At 41.0% G+C, this 16118-nt stretch overlaps 1 protein-coding gene across 3 annotated transcripts in view; it reads left to right on the top strand.

Annotated features, from left to right (window-relative positions):
* The first annotated feature begins 4489 nt into the window (after window positions 1-4489).
* LOC120901592 (CUGBP Elav-like family member 2) overlaps window positions 4490-16118 on the top strand; it is a 293066-nt gene continuing 281437 nt past the window's right edge. Inside the window, exon 1 of one of the 3 annotated variants that reach the window (XM_040309653.1) lies at window positions 4490-5604. The gene's annotated coding sequence lies outside the window, so the exon portion shown is untranslated. The remainder of the gene's footprint in view (window positions 5605-16118) is intronic. The other 2 variants (XM_040309654.1, XM_040309655.1) reach the window with 2 other exon arrangements.

Raw genomic sequence — 16118 nt, forward strand, 5'->3', positions numbered from 1 at the left:
GGTGTACAGAGAACGCGCTGCTAAGTGAAATGGCGGAGCGTTTGCAGGAAGATGGCAAACGATGAATATCTCAGATTACAACTTCTTCACGCTCGAGAGCAATGATGTGACGCGTGTGCGGGGGGAGTAGCGTTATGGTGGGCCGTGTGTGCGGTTCGTCGAACCATCGGCGCTACGATTTATTCGCAGCGACTATACCAAAACTTTCTCGCAGACCGATTTTTCAACCAAACGCATCGTGAGCGGGAAAGGACGGAAAATGAACGCTCAAGTGGCGGGCATCATGCATCATTCTCACCATGGGGCTTTTTTGTGCTGCAAGCCGTCCTTCGAGCCGTCCTTTGCGATTCTGCGAGGTGTTGTGTGGGTTGCTAGGATGTTTTTTCGTGTCTGCAGTTCCACCCGCAGCGGCAGGATGCGCTCCCAAAACTAGTGAAATGTGTGTGTGTGTGTGCCGTTCCATCATCTTAATCTTAATCTATTTATTGTGTAAGCGCAAGCACAATGTGACACGCAGTGACACGCACGCTGCGATATTTATAACCTCAAACAGTTGACGTGCGTTCTTGGTGGGGGGGGGGGAGGGGAGTTGGCGAGAGTGATGGCCCCCCTGGACCGGGACAGGTTGGAATCGTTTGTACGGCGGTGAAGGTGATAAGATGCGCACAGGATGATGTGAGAGTGCGTTTGGGGTGGAGGGTGGAGCGTTCTAGATGGAGGCGTATTTATCATAATCCGCGTGGAGCTTCCAGTTTGCGGCGTTGGTGGATGCACACTTGCGGGAAATGGTGCCAGTGCCATGATGCTTGAAATGTGCAATGAATCAAGACGACTAGCAAGTTTGGGACGAGTTTTTGTACGGCATATGAAGTGTTGCTGGTTGGTACATACTATTAAAATGAATCGTAAAGACCTGTTTTGTACCCATGATCGTGTATTTTGAGCAAACTTCTACACAGAATGTAACTTTACTTGTGAGCGTTTGAAAAGTTTGGTATTCATAGCTTTCTTAAGGATATACAGTTGTTTCCACTAAATTTTGACATTAACTCACCTTTTAGTGTATTTAAGGCATCAATTTATGACAGTGCACTTCAAATTTTGTCTCTAAGGCATACATTTTTCGCTGTAAGTCAATCGTTTTATTTATTTACAAAATTTAACCTAATGCTTCAAACTGTTCGTTCCCAAATTATTGAATTTAAGTTAAGTAGTTACTTATTGTATTGACAGAATTTAAAATATAACTATTTTTATCCCAAGTTTTATCCCAATTTTGAAGTCATAATAATGGTTGAGAAATAATTGAGAATTATTATGTTGTCTTAATATTTTTCCTGATTCGAAAATCGCTCACGAATGAGCAGAAACCCATGCCAACACAATTTTACTCTTGAAAACATAATAATAATTTAAAAAATATCAAAGCGCCTCAATAATAAGCATCTTTTTAGCTTGAAAATAAATTATTTTAAAAATATAGTTTTCATTGAAACGCCCCAAATTTGCACAAAAAGCTTTTTCAAGGCTGTGGCATAATAAACATGACGGGAAACACGTGTGGTAAATTGCCATTTTTCTATTTGTCTTGTAAATTATGAATTGGTTTATCTACACATCAACATGGTTGACACATTTTGGATACACAAATCGACAATCTTATGCTTTAAAATGGATTCCATTGGCTTAAGATCAAGAGGATTTGCCTGATCACAAGTTCAGTCGATTTGTTGTGATGTAAGTGTGGCTAAAATAGTTTTAAACAGCACATAGCTTTAGTATGCACTTATGCAGACTAACAAATTATAAGACTCTACACGTACAGGTAGTGTCCGAGATACGCGGATCCTGGTATATGCAAATTTACACAATCGTGAGTTTCTAAATTTGACAGTTCTTATTTAATAGTTACATTTTATTGATTTGATACAATATCAGTAAATAGCAACATGATTACAAAACAAAAGTTGTTTAGAATTTAAATAATAACCACCCACCTGCAAGCAAAAGGAAAAGAAAAATCAATATATAATGGCTGAAAACCGCTTCTTCACGATTTGCCCTAATAGCATATCTCAGATACAGCCTGTATAGTTTGTTCCAAGTTCCCTTCATTCAATACTTAATATGTATTTAATAAGATCAGTTGATCTTGATGTCTCAGTCTCAAATAACGAGTCTTAAAACATGCTTAGGAATATGTTTACTAGATGGTTAAAACCTGGCATCTTATAAGTCTTATTAGACGGTCTTATAATCGCCTTCAGCACGTTTTGAAGGTTTAACAACTTTAAAAACTGTTAAGCATCTTTAAAATACATGTTAAAACTATGTGGCTCCTATTATAGTTTTAATAGACAGTGTTATAATCGGCTTCAAAACGTTTTAAAGTCTTAACAACTTTAAAAACTGCTAAGCATCTTCAAAATACATGTTATAAGGCTTAGTACACTCATTATAAGGCTTAGTACACTCATATTAAAGCATTCGTTAGACATGTTTAAGTGTGAAAAGCTATAGGAAATGTTTCTTGGGATGCCAATTTTTGAAGTTTAAATGGCATTAAAAAAGTTGACCTGTATTTCCAGGTGCAGATAATCGCTGACGAATTCATTATATTTCTTTTTTTTTCTCACAAAAAACAATCAATTTATACGGTTATTGTACTGTGTTTGTGATGAAAAATCACAGTTGTCATAAATCTGCTCAAATACCTTGTAAATGTATCATGATTCCTACTAGAGTCAAAAAATTTGTTGACTTAGAGACAAAAATAGGCGCGTTAGAACCTAAAATTGATGCGCACTGTCAAAAATCAATGCTTTAGAGCCTTGAGAGCTGAATGTAGTCTATAACGAAAGACTGTAGTTCCTATTTTTGTCACTCCCAAATAATTTTTTTTTCGTAAATTTGGAAAAAAAGATGAAACTTATTTAAATATTGACAAATTTTGAGATTGGGAAACGTTGCATCTTTCGAAAAATATCATAAACTATTGAATATAATCAATATCTGGTAAAGACCCTTATATATCAATGATCTGGATCAATTCCGGAGCTATGAAACCTCTCCTGCTACAACATGGTTGTCACATTTTGGATACACAAATCGACAATCTTATGCTTTAAAATGGATTCCATTGGCTTAAGATCAAGAGGATTTGCCTGATCACAAGTTCAGTCGATTTGTTGTAATGTAAGTGTGGCTAAAATAGTTTTAAACAGCACATAGCTTTAGTATGCACTTATGCAGACTAACAAATTATAAGACTCTACACGTACAGGTAGTGTCCGAGATACGCGGATCCTGGTATATGCAAACTTACACAATCGTGAGTTTCTAAATTTGACAGTTCTTATTTAATAGTTACATTTTATCCTGCTACAACATGGTTGACACATTTTGGATACACAAATCGACAATCTTATGCTTTAAAATGGATTTCCATTTAAAATACGGGAAAATTAATAAATTCAGCTTTATTCGTCATGCAAAGAGCAAATTTCTTATTTTCACGAGGCTAGTTCATTACAATCATTATTCGTACATTTACCCTAGACACATGGTTGTTTCGTGATCGGGTGAATATCTTCCATTAGTAACACCAAATATCCATCAGATACATCATGAGTTCTAATATTACAATGAAACCATTATTAGTCTGTTTGTAGTTGCACTATGACCTATTTTCAAGATGATTGTGACGTAAGAACGACATCAGGGAGCTCTTAAAATATGCCCTGGGCAAAGAACGAACAATGTGATTTGTTGTAAGTTTATTTGGAATGTCTACCACAATTCGACACAGTGTCATTCAGAGCTCTATGACGCTTCACTTTTTACAATTCCGTCCACCATATTTACACTACCAACAAAGTCTACATAGTCACGTACCACATCAGTGCCAAGCGTTATCAATCGATCGGAGCCGGATTTTGTCAACAACCGATCACGACATACTCACAGAAACAGACATAAACAACAGACACACATAAGAGATCATTCATGAGTGCCATCAGCCCCTGTTCGCATGAAGCCGAGCGAGATTCTAAAATAAAAAAGAGTACAACATTGTGCTGCCGCGATAAGGAAAATCCCGAATGCATCGGAAATGAATTCAAAACAATCATCCGGTGGAACGCGCGAACGATTTTTTTTTCTCAACCACGTGTCACGCGGGAAAGAATGCAAAGAAAACACACCACAAAACGACCACAAACCCTTGCTTTCACATTTTTTTTTCTGAGCGTGGGTGAGGCATCTTTAAGCGGAAACAGGATGTCTGTCACAGCGCGGAAATTTGTGTTTTCGCACTCTCACCCCTCGGTCCTACGGGCAAGATCGGCGACCAAACCCTCCTGGCCCCTTGGGGTGTCATCTTCTTCGTACAGCAACGATTATCACACCACCACCACCACCAACAGCCGCGACGGTCTTCGCGCCGGCTGTGAACGACGAACCCGAACAGCGACGGAGACGATCGTCTCATCAGTTCTCACGTTGGCGCTTTCCACTCAGGGTGTGCGCGCGCGCACATATACTCTCGCTTGCTGTTCCTGCGTTCTGTGTGTTCAAAGGGTCGCGAATACTTCCGTACATTCTTTCGCCGATCACGCTTCACGCCAACGTAAGATCGATTGTTCCCATCGTAGGCGTAGGCTGAGTGTTTGTTCGAGTAGCGAAGAGATCTTTCACTTTCATCGAGCTAGTTTGCAAACGATTAAGAAGAGTTTCTGGTGAGCAAGGCTGGGCGATGCACCCGGTTGGGATTTCTACGGCAACGTGGTGGTCCACACGGTGCGGTTGGGAAGTGTGAACAGAAACCAGATTATTGTAATTCACACCTGCAACCTGCCATAAAGCGCATATCAACCGGCTTCTTTACTGTCGTGCATTAGTAGGGGGAAAACCCTGCAATATCATTACTTTAACACCAGCAAGAAAAAACCCTACTACCCGTGCGTGTATGTTTGTGTATCTGTGCTTGTGTGCGTACGTGTGTTTACTAAATGCTGTCGCGTTTAGAGCAAATTAAAAACGTCTCACTCACTGTGCACCCGCTGGTGTAGTAAAGAAAAATGTTGTGTTTGCTACACTAAATGTTTCATTGCGCTACCCCCGCATTGGCATTGATCTTGTTGTTAATGTGTCTATGTATATGTGTGTGTGTGTTTGTGTTTGTTTGTATGTATGTGTGTTTAACTGTATGTGTGCTCAATGTTTATGCTCGCTCGCAATGTGTTGTAGTCCAAGTAGCCCTGTTCCCTTCGTAACGTTCGTTAACCTTGATAATAGAAGATCGTTTAAAAAATAACGATCGTGCGATTGTTTCATCGAAACAGCTCTCGATCAATGTCACGATAGTGTGTGTGTGTGTGTGTGTGTGTGTGTAAATTGCGGTATAAATGTAGCTATGCTTTCACCACTTTTCCTGTACCAAGCAAACTACATATGTGGCTTATGTGTTGCTCTGTAGTTTTGAATCGATTTATGTTGTAAAAAACAAACCCTACTGTCCTGTCCCTGTCAGTAGTTGCGTCCAGTCCCGCCCATAAACCCACACTGCTTGGACATCATTCGGACATTAACATTTATCTGAAAGTGGTAAGTGAAGGAATTTTCCTGCCTAATTTTAACATACCTTTGTTACGTTTCATTGATTTTCACGGAACTCTACCTATTTTTCTCTCTATGCTGTATTTGTCATTGTCGTCTGTTACGATCTCTGTTGTCTGTGACGTTTTCTTTTTGTGTGTGCGCCTGGTGTGTCTGTAGCATCCGTATTATGATCATTAGGAAGGTGCATTCCTGGTGGTGTACCTAAATACTTGGTGTGTTCTATCCGTTCTTCCCATTTGCTTGCACACGGATGGTTCTATCGCGTTCGCGCTGCTCTCGATTTATCCGTGCGTTCGTGCGTGACACTCGCCGTGCGCGTTGTTTCGTCTTGTTTCCTTAGAATTTCAGCTCAATTTGCAATTATTTTTAAATCATGCGGACCTGCTGCCTGCCTGCCCGTCCTGCCATCATCTCGCAACTCATATATACACCGCTGATTGTTGTGGTCTGCCTGCTGTCTAGCGCTTGCCCGCTGTGTGTTGTGTGTGTTTGCTCTCTTGTATGTATTCCTGTATGTATGTACGTGTACGTTTGCTCTATTTGTCGCACTGTTTTGCTGATGGTACAGAATCTAGGAAGCGCATACGCGCCGACCAAACGTCCAAACATAGAATTCCTATTCGTCCCTCCGGGCTCTCACCCCCCCTAAAATGGTGCATTTAATTTTCGTGCATTTTCTAGATTTTATGATGCGACGAAACGAACCCTACGGAACCGACGAACAGGCACAAACACGTGCCATGCGTTCATCATGCACGCGGCGCCCCATTATGCCTTCCAACTAGATGCTGCTCTTCTCGAACAGTCTTTTTTTTTCTTTTTTTTCTCGTAAAAACTCATCGCTTCTTTTCAACAAAACCCCACACACATACAAACACGTTCCAACCCCGACGAACCCTGCACCAAGAGTGTCTTATCTTATCTGGTGCTCGCGAGGCCGCAGTAAAGCCGATGAGTAAACACAAACACACACCACACGTACACCACGGTGCTAGGGTGTGCTGTTTTGTAGCGCGCTGCTTGAGAGCCCGCGCAAAAGGTACAATTATCAGCATTATCAGGCCGGCGACGTCGGCCGGCTCGGCTCTGGGGCGGAATCGTGTGCACGGGGCAGCGCATTTCAAAACAGCAACGGTTTTCAAACCCCGGGCCGCGAGAGCTCGCGTCCGCATCGGGGTGGACGACATAGCCTCCTATTGACACAGCCGGTATTTGAGCAGTGCCGACACCGACGCACCGAACCGCTGACGAAACGAAATGTGGCACCAAACCAAACCGGGCCGAATGTGGTGCAGCAGTGAGGCTAGATGGCGATGGTGGTAGCGGTCGTGGTGCTGGTGTTCCCGGACAACAAACAGCCTAAAAATCGGCCAGCATAATGTATTTCGGCGTGGAATCGATGATAGTTGCAGTTTTGTGGGGTTGATGAGGGTTGTGCACCGTTGGCACAAAATTTGCACTAAGCGAAGTAGATGTTCGATTGGGTTTGTGTGGTTGAAGATACGTTCAAAAGTGTAGATTAAGATCAGTGTTGAAATTGAGGAAGCAAATGGCAGTTGCTAGGTACAAATTATGTTAGTACATCCAAAACATCGACACAAATAAGGAAGAAGTTCTCAAAAGGACAACCAAAATATTCATAAATTTCCACAATCAAATTGATACTTTCCTAATCGTATAACCATTTATGAATCCAGTTCATTGTTGAACTTTTACAGGGTGTCTTGAAGTTTTTTTTGTTACTTCCAGCAATTGCATGATTTTGATTTGCAATTTACAGGGCAATTTTCGCAATTTACAAGACAGTTTCGAATTTAAACATTGTTATTCACCGCGTTCAAAATTTTATTCCACATCGATCTGACATTTCAATTCAATAATTATTCTCAATCAATCTTCAATCAACCAATTATTATAAATTATAAATTATAAAAACAATTTAAATTTGAATAAATTTGAATTGAATTGAATTACACGAGGTTTTTTCCTCCTGAATAAAAAAAATAAGGTCTTCAAAGTCACTTTCTAATGTGCACATAATTATTCCCCGCAGCCATTATGTTTTTCAACAGCTGTCAAATGGTTTATTTGGTTCAAAATTTCAAATTTCAGTTTCAACACATGATTTTCAACACATAACAAAGAACTGTCAAACTCAATCCAGCTTGAGTCGTGTTGAAAGTCATTTTGAAGAAATTAAAAATTATTTTGTAGAAATAAATTGTCAGATTGATGCAAATTAACATCTTGCACGCGATGAATACAGGGTTTTCCAAGTCAGTTTCGAATGTAAAAATCCAAAATGTTGTTCCACAACGATCTGATATTTCATTTCCATCATAATAATGTCCAAAATCTAGCAATACGGCCTATTTGGACCGTTACTCCTGAATAAAAAAAATGTTCAAAATCTACAGCATGATTTTCAACACGTCTCAAGCTGGATTGAGTTTGGCAACTCTTTTTTTATGTGTTGTAAATCATGTGTTTATACTGAAATTTCATTTTGAAACAAATAAATCATTTGACAGCTGTTGAAAAACATTTTGAATGCAGTGAATAACAATTTTTGTATTCGAAACTGACTTGGAAAACCCTGTTACAATGTTTACATTCGAAAGTGAGTTAGAAAATTCTTTAATATTGATGTGGATAAACATGCTGCACGCGATGAAACAATCGAAAGTGGCTTGAAAACCCTGTAATTTTTAATATCTTTATTTATTTATTTAATATTTTATTTTCAACGCTTCAACGGGCTATCTTCGTTTTTTCACCAAGGTTTGAAGCCGGGTCGGATCGACCGTTGACAGTTTGAGTGTTGAAAATCATGCTGAAGAAATTTAAAGTTATTATGATGAAAATGAAACATCAGAATGATGTGGAATAACTTCTTGCACGCGATGAACAACAACATTTGCATTCGAAAGTGACTTAAAGAACTCTGTAATGAAATCGACGGAGTGTTTCAAAAATATACGACCAATGAATCGGGAGACGACATTTTGGAAAACAACCAAAAAACTATAAGTAGCTCTGTAACACAGTTTGTTTGATTATTTTGCAGTTTATTTTAAGTTCCCTTGTCTCTTTACAAACAGTATTAAAAGGTTATTTTCGAGCAATATACTTCTAATTCAAAATTAGTTTATTACTGCATGATACATTTTCAAGACTAGATAGTTTCAATAAATTTTACGATACAAATGTAATGTTATTTTGTTTTGTAGTTGTAATATTCCGCAAAATTTTAGCAATTCAACGTGAAATTTAAGATTTTCTGTTTTATTTCAATAAATTTACATCAGAATATGGCTCATCGTACACCAAAAGAAAGAATATTCAACTTCCCAGCTATTTAGACTATAAATAATATTGATTTAATAAATTAAATTCATTTCCTTGTGTTTCTCCGCTTTGTTCACGATGGAAAAATAATGGTCATCGGGGAAAGATAAGAAAATGTATTTAATTAATTATATCTGCATGTTTTAATGTCTAAATAGTTGGGAAATTAAATTTCCTTTCTTTTGGTGTACGATAAGCCATAATCTGGTAAATATTCAATGAAAAAAGCAAAAAAAAACAAAAATTTCACGTTCACGCAAGCTCTAAAAGCGATTATTATAGTTGAAATAAAAAAAAACCAAGCAAAACAATATTTCTCAATGTCATACTTTTTCTGGATAGACGGCCTTGACGTATTGCGCAAATACTAATAAACTACTCATAGAAATGTTTTATGTACAGTATTGTACGACACAAGATTATTTTCTACATATTTTATTCTGTACAACAAAATCATTCCATAAAAGTGTGATTTTAGTGTTTTACCTCCATCTCATGGAATTGACATTTTTAGTTATAGAGACATTTTAATGTCAGAACAAAATATAGTCAAAGGCAAAATAAATGAAAAAGTCTAACAATCTATCAAATATTATAAAAAAATCCATTCACTGTGGCAGAGCATGAAATAATAAACAGTATAACACGGTGATAACTAGACAATTCTACGTTTTATGCCAATCCGAAACATAATCCTTTTTTGAGTTTTACTGTTAATGTGTGGTCGGCCAACACTATTCGTCACATTTCTCCTTCACAGTTCGCGTTTGCCGCTCGGTTGAAGTGTTCCCGCGTGCGACGGGAATGTTCATTTCGTAATGTTCGTTCTAGGCCGTGGTGCCACGTATTCCCATTCGTCATAAATCGTCATCAAGAACAAACCCATAAACCTATTCTCAATCCTATCGGTCTAGCGTGCTGCCGATGGGTGGTTGAGTGTGTGTGTGTGTTTTTCAGCTCAATGATCGTAAAACATCTTTCCACACATTACATCACCACATTTCGGTATGTTAGTTTGATGAGTGAGTGGGTCTGTTTTTTTGCAATGGAAGCAACGACCAAAAAACTCCCTTTTCGGACCTTCGATGGCGCGTGTTGCTGGGCCGTGCAATGGGTAGCGCTAATTAAAACACCTGCCAGGAACGATCAACCGCACTCTGTGTCACGTACGAACGCCTGCACTTGCGTTTGCGAAAACAGCTGGAAATGATCCGCAGTTGGGAATGCGTCGACGGGGGGAGTATGTGTTGGCCTTGGTTGTAAGTGGTTTCAGGGGTTGTTTACATAATATGAGCACAAGTAAGAGAGTGTATCTTGCAGGCAGAGTTGACGGAACATAATAAAAAAATGGACAAGCAAGCAATTAACAGTTTTCTTTTTAATTTTTTTTCCACATTTTCATTTGATAAGAATGGAAAAAGTTAAAAAAATTAGTAAAATTTTCAAAACGCCTAAATGAATGCAATCGGCACAAAAAAACATGATCATTAATCTATAAGGCAGGCATAATGAGTAACTTTCTTCAGTAAAATGTCGACTGCGAGTACATTTAATATAAATTGCACCAACTGCAATGTTTATCAAAAAGTCATCTTGTTGAAGAACTAAAAAAACAAAAAGCTCTTCAAAGCAAATTTCACCCTAAGTACAATCAATGCGTTCCGAGTCTGAGAAGTCGTTGTTCAAGACGATCCTCAACAAAGCACGGAACTCCTTTTCCGAAAAAAGCGTGCACTGCGCTCGCACTGCAGCTGATCTTTAGGGTCGTTTGCATCCGTTGGAACACCCCAGCCAAGACGCCAAGCATCTGCAGTTGATGAAGTGGCACTTGCCAGTCCACCTCCTGCCGGTGGGTGGGGGTAGTGCATCCCCGTGCGCCCGAAGCGAACCAGACGACACCGAGACAAATTGTTTTGCTGCAATTCAATTATCGGCTCGTTGGACAAGAAAAATGAAGACACAAACCCCGGACCGGCACCCCGGAGACGGCGAGCCGCTTTGTTCGTAATTTTGTGCCCAATTGTGTGTCGGTACTACTTGGAGTACGTTTGTGTGTGTGAGAGAGTAAACAGAAGGCAATATGGCAGCCCGTTCGAGTTTTCATGCCTGCTGCAGTTGAAGTCGCTGAGATGAGGAATTAAATTTACATAGAATTTCCCTTCAGTTTGCTCACTTCACTGTCTCTCGTTCACTCTATCTCTCTCTCTCTCTTGTTATGTGGTTGTGGGTTGGTGAGAGTACGCGTTTAGAGTTCTTACACACGTTTGTTGCATCTGCTGCATCGAGTTTTGAATTCAATTTAGTAAATTCAATTTGTGGGCTGCTACCGTCGACCAGGTCCATCCATCGTTCCATCTCCACCCGGAAGCAATCACTTGTTGGAATGGGTTGGTTTTCCGTCTCACCGCATCCGAGGGGACTTTGGCTTGCTTTTGGGGCTCAATTCTAGCTAACTAACTAACCTCAAAATGGGGCGCAACAACGGCGACCGCGCTGAGTGATTGGTTCGATTGACGATCGACGAGAGCCGTATGTGTGTGTGTGTGTGAGGAACGGGTTAGCGGGTGACAGCTGCGAATTGCTCATAAATAAGCGCTTTGAGACATTGCCAGACCATTTGCCGTTTGCGTTCGTTCAGTCCAATCGTCCCATTTTGCTATAAATCGATGCAATTGGGATGCGAATCCTGGCTGCGGAACGAGAGAGAGCAGAACTCTCGATGAAAATTTATCGCAACAGGTGCCCTGCTAGTCGCCGCACACGGTGGTCAAAGCGGAACTGTGTCACTGTTGGTGAGGGAAAGCGGCTGACGGAACGAATTATCGTTTCGCGTGACCGTAAGGTGCTAAGGATTTACCGATGGCACGCACACAGCAAAAAAAAACCCTTACAGTGGTGAGTGCTTTATGATTCGGTGCCGAATACGGTGCGCCACGGTTTTTCCAGGTGGCCGAGCAGGAATGCGACTAGAAATGCTTGTTTATGGAATGTTCGTTGGTAAGAGCCGTACCATCGATTGGCGACGGGGTAAGACGATGATTTACACCGTGAAACGTGCTGGTTGAAGCAAATTTTCTAAGAATCGGACAAAAAATAGACGAAGACATACTCCACTGAGGCAGGGCTGTAAATGCCCATTACCAGCTGCTTTATATTAACGCGTGCAAAGAGAGCCAATTACGGTGCCCGGCAAGCCGTGTAGCCTGCCGAAAACATGTCATGCCACCGCTATCGTCTGATTTGTATGGTGTAAAAATAGAACCATCCCATTACCATACAACGATGTTCACTTCTCTTATCCATCCCTGAGACCGTCGCATTCAAAGTCGATTGAATTTAATTTGTTTTCTCCTTGCAGCAGTGACAATATTCGAAATCGTCGCTCTAATGCACTTTCCCTATCATATGCTGCTTTTATTTACCTCCGCTTTCGGGCGTTTGCACGTTGCAATTGTATTGTTGGCCGTTGTTGTTGTGGTGTGCGACTGTATTTAAATATGGTAAATTTAAATCGACATTGACTGGGCTATTTCTGGTCAGCGAATGTGACAGACTTAACGACAAATCCCGATAAGTGCCCCACCTACATTCTAATGCTTTTGGGCAGGGGTTTGACACCTTATATACCTTAGGAGCATTCAAGTGTATAGATAGTTGATATCCAACCTTCCAAAGGTACGATTGTTCATAACAATGAACAGAAAATATAAATTAAAATGTTAATTAATAGTTGACATTACAAATGCGTTTTTTTGGCATTCAATATGACGGACACGGATGTAATTCAGGTACTAAAAATACATTAAAGCCTTTGTCCCAATGACTAATTATTTTATTTTTTTAACTAACTAAATATTATATTTCCACTGTTCGATACGAGTTACTTGACTACCCCTGATAGTGCCAAAAGAAAGGCACTTCTGAGTATATTTGCATCCCGTCTGTGACACTGACTTCGTCTCGATTCTCAAGCGCAATGTCCTCCCATCGCTGCTGTCTACTTTCGTTCGACAAAAAAGCTTGTACAACAAATTGTACATACACACGAGCATGCGAGTGCGCGCGCTCGTATCCTAGTCACGGCACCAGGCAGAAAAAAAAACCTCACAGTCCGTCGATCGATGACAATTTAGTCAAATTGTTGCAAACCTACCGATCCCTCCGCTACACCACTGCACACGTTTCGTATTGGTGGGATGTTCGGAGGGGAATGCGGGGAAAGTTCACACCGAAACCATTCGACGCATCCGATCCGTAAGCGGGCGAGAATTCGAACCTTTTGCTTCGAAATTGAACACCATCGCGCGGGGCTCCCGCCTCCCTACCCGCAGCTGGGGTGGGAGCTGACAAACGTTTAGCGAACGATCTGTCGCCGCCGATAAAGTTAATTATAAACTTGGCCAATCGAGACACGATGGAAAAAGGGAGGGCAGAGGGGAAGGTGGTTTTCTTTGGTTTGTTAAGGAAAGTAAAAACGAAATAAACTATTTGAAAGGCAAGAGGAACGGGCAGAAGAAGAAACGATGCAATAGAAGCGGCGTGCCAAAAACGTGTTCTTATCGAACGGCGTTAGAGTTGCAGACAAAGAGAGATAGAGAGAGAGAGAAACAAAACCTCTAGGAAGAAAAATGAAAAACGTATACCGACGAACTTAAAATTACATGTCGTTTAGTTGGCAAATGGAAAGCAAAGAAGCATAACAGAAGTCAACACAACTAAAAAGGCATTGGAGATGAAAAAGGAATGTTAAAAATAAGGCTTCACCAGTAAATAATGAAAAAAAACTGGACAGCTGAGCTCAACCAATTGATGAGGTTCTTTCGAGGAACCGTTCATTTCATTGCATATTTTAATGCGATTCGTTGCGAGCACAAGGCGAACTAGCCGAACTCCTAAACGGTGGCTGTGTGATGTGGTGTTTAATTTGAAAAAATCGCTCACTACAGTTTGTAGCTCACCATCGCAAATTGGTGGACAATTTGTCAACGGGAAAGCGCACACAAGGAAGCGCACGCTGCAAACACCAAAACGGACACTTGGAGAAGAATGTACACTATTTTGTTCATTTGTTTCCGCGGAATCGCGGCGCTGTATCATGGGCAGAGGAGAGAAATAGGATCCACAATCGCTCGCTATTGTTTAGCATGATTTTTCACATTTTTCTCCCTCCATGACCGTTTGCTCGGTAGGATTGATTTGGTTCGCGTACCGGTCGCTCCGTACTGTTGAGAGCAAAGCGTTCGCGTAATAAAAGACGCGTACCATGTCTTTTCTACTGCGAGGATAGCTTTCTTCAAGTGGCCGGCTAGAAAATGACGGGTAAGAAAAGAATGCAGCCAGCCAAACGGACGGTCACACTAATAAAGCGGTGAAAGAAGCAACCCTCCTGAACCAGGCTAGTTGGGAAGGGGAACGCGTGTACGGTTGATTGTTTACAATTTTACTTCCAACGGCAAGTCGCGTCTTCCAGCGCACTTTCATCTTTGTCTTCCGCACCTCCGGTTCCGCTTTCAGCTCGGTCGCGCTCTAGTTTGGAATGTCCTGCCCCGCGGGCGTTAACACTCGGTAGCAACCATCGGGCCAGGGCGTTTGTTATGGGAAAGGGGATGAACGTTCCGACAAGCAATCAGTTTTCCACTACAGTTTTCCAGCAAGGGAATACCCAAGGGACAAGCTTATGTACAGTGCTTAACGAGAGGTTTTTAAGAGTAAGATGAGCTTCTTTTGTTTTGAAAATTGCATAGTTTTAGGCGCTATTCTTTTGATTTGATCATGTAAGCTATTTTAAGCGCCTAAATATATGCAACCTACAAACAAAATCAATGTAATACTAAGATGCTTATTTTTTCTTGCTAAAACAGTCATCTGGGTCTTTCTGGCACTATTTGCTACTATTCCAGTCTGGACCAAAAATCCAAACCAAGCCCCGAATCCAGCGTTCAAAGGCAGCTCGTCAACGCCTCAGGCCCATTGGTACAAGCATGTTTTCGCATGGTAACCAACCCAATCCCGAACACCTTTTTATAACCGTCGAAAGCCACCGTCCAATGAATGAGTGAATCAATGGCGAGCCGGCAAATGCTTAATGCACCCACCGGCCCTAAGCCCTTACCCATCGTCCCTGGTTTGCCTTTTAGTCCGCGTGTCTTGTCGAACGCTTTCTTCCGAAAGCTAAAAATTACCTTCCAACCGAGTGGAGAGCCAAGAAGGGAGGAGGAGGAGGAGGGAGGTGGAGAGAAGTGGGAAGCACTTTACCGCCTGCGGCGACCGTAATGCTCCGGCCAGGATTAATGAAGCTTAGTTTATGATTAATTTCGAGAAATATTGTACTTACGGTACGGTTCCCTGCCAGCAGTTCGCTCGCTCGCTCCGTTTCGTTTGTCTGTTTTCGGTGCTTGCTATTTTGATGGAGCGTGGGGGTTGGCCACGATACTCAGCTGGCCAGAAGGATGTTGCAATTCATTTCCTTTCTGCGAGGCCGTCGTCATAGCCGTCGTACGCCGTGCGACTACACCGTAGCTGGCGCAAGATGAGAACAGTAAAGGATGAGTACTTTCGGTCCCCGGGGCGGCAAAGCGAGGGCGGCAAAATAGTGCCGCCACTTTGTTGTAACACTTTCATTGTTGTGTTTACCCTTTTTTTGTGTCTTTGCCGCGTGAGGAAGGGGTGACGTGGGCAGGGCTAAATAAAAAGGCAACGAGTTTGTTGCTAGTGAAGTGCTATTTATGTTGAACAAATCTGCTTTAGCTGCTGTTGCTACTGCTTAAATAGAGGTGGCTTTATTCAGTGCGTACAATCGTTGGAGGGTGTTTTCCTGATTGTGTACTGCAAACAACAGAGTTACATCCATTTACTTCTGAAGATGGAACAATATTTTCGAAGAAATTCGTTAAATACAGTAAATTATCCTATTTAGTATCATTTTGTAGTGCAGTTTGTATACATTTAGGCGTTTTTTTTTCAATTCCAGCAACGAATTTTGAAAAATCATGCACATTTGTTTCACTTTGAAGCGTCTTTTTATATTATTTCAACTTTGTAGCTCAAATCTTATGAATTGAAGAGCATTTTTGTACCAATCGAAAGAATAAAGGTTAAATTCAGGGTTTTAACAATACAGACCAGAAGACGGACTGATTCCTGAAATCAAT

This window comes from Anopheles arabiensis, chromosome 3, assembly GCF_016920715.1.
Source record: "Anopheles arabiensis isolate DONGOLA chromosome 3, AaraD3, whole genome shotgun sequence".
Classification (NCBI taxonomy): domain Eukaryota; kingdom Metazoa; phylum Arthropoda; class Insecta; order Diptera; family Culicidae; genus Anopheles; species Anopheles arabiensis.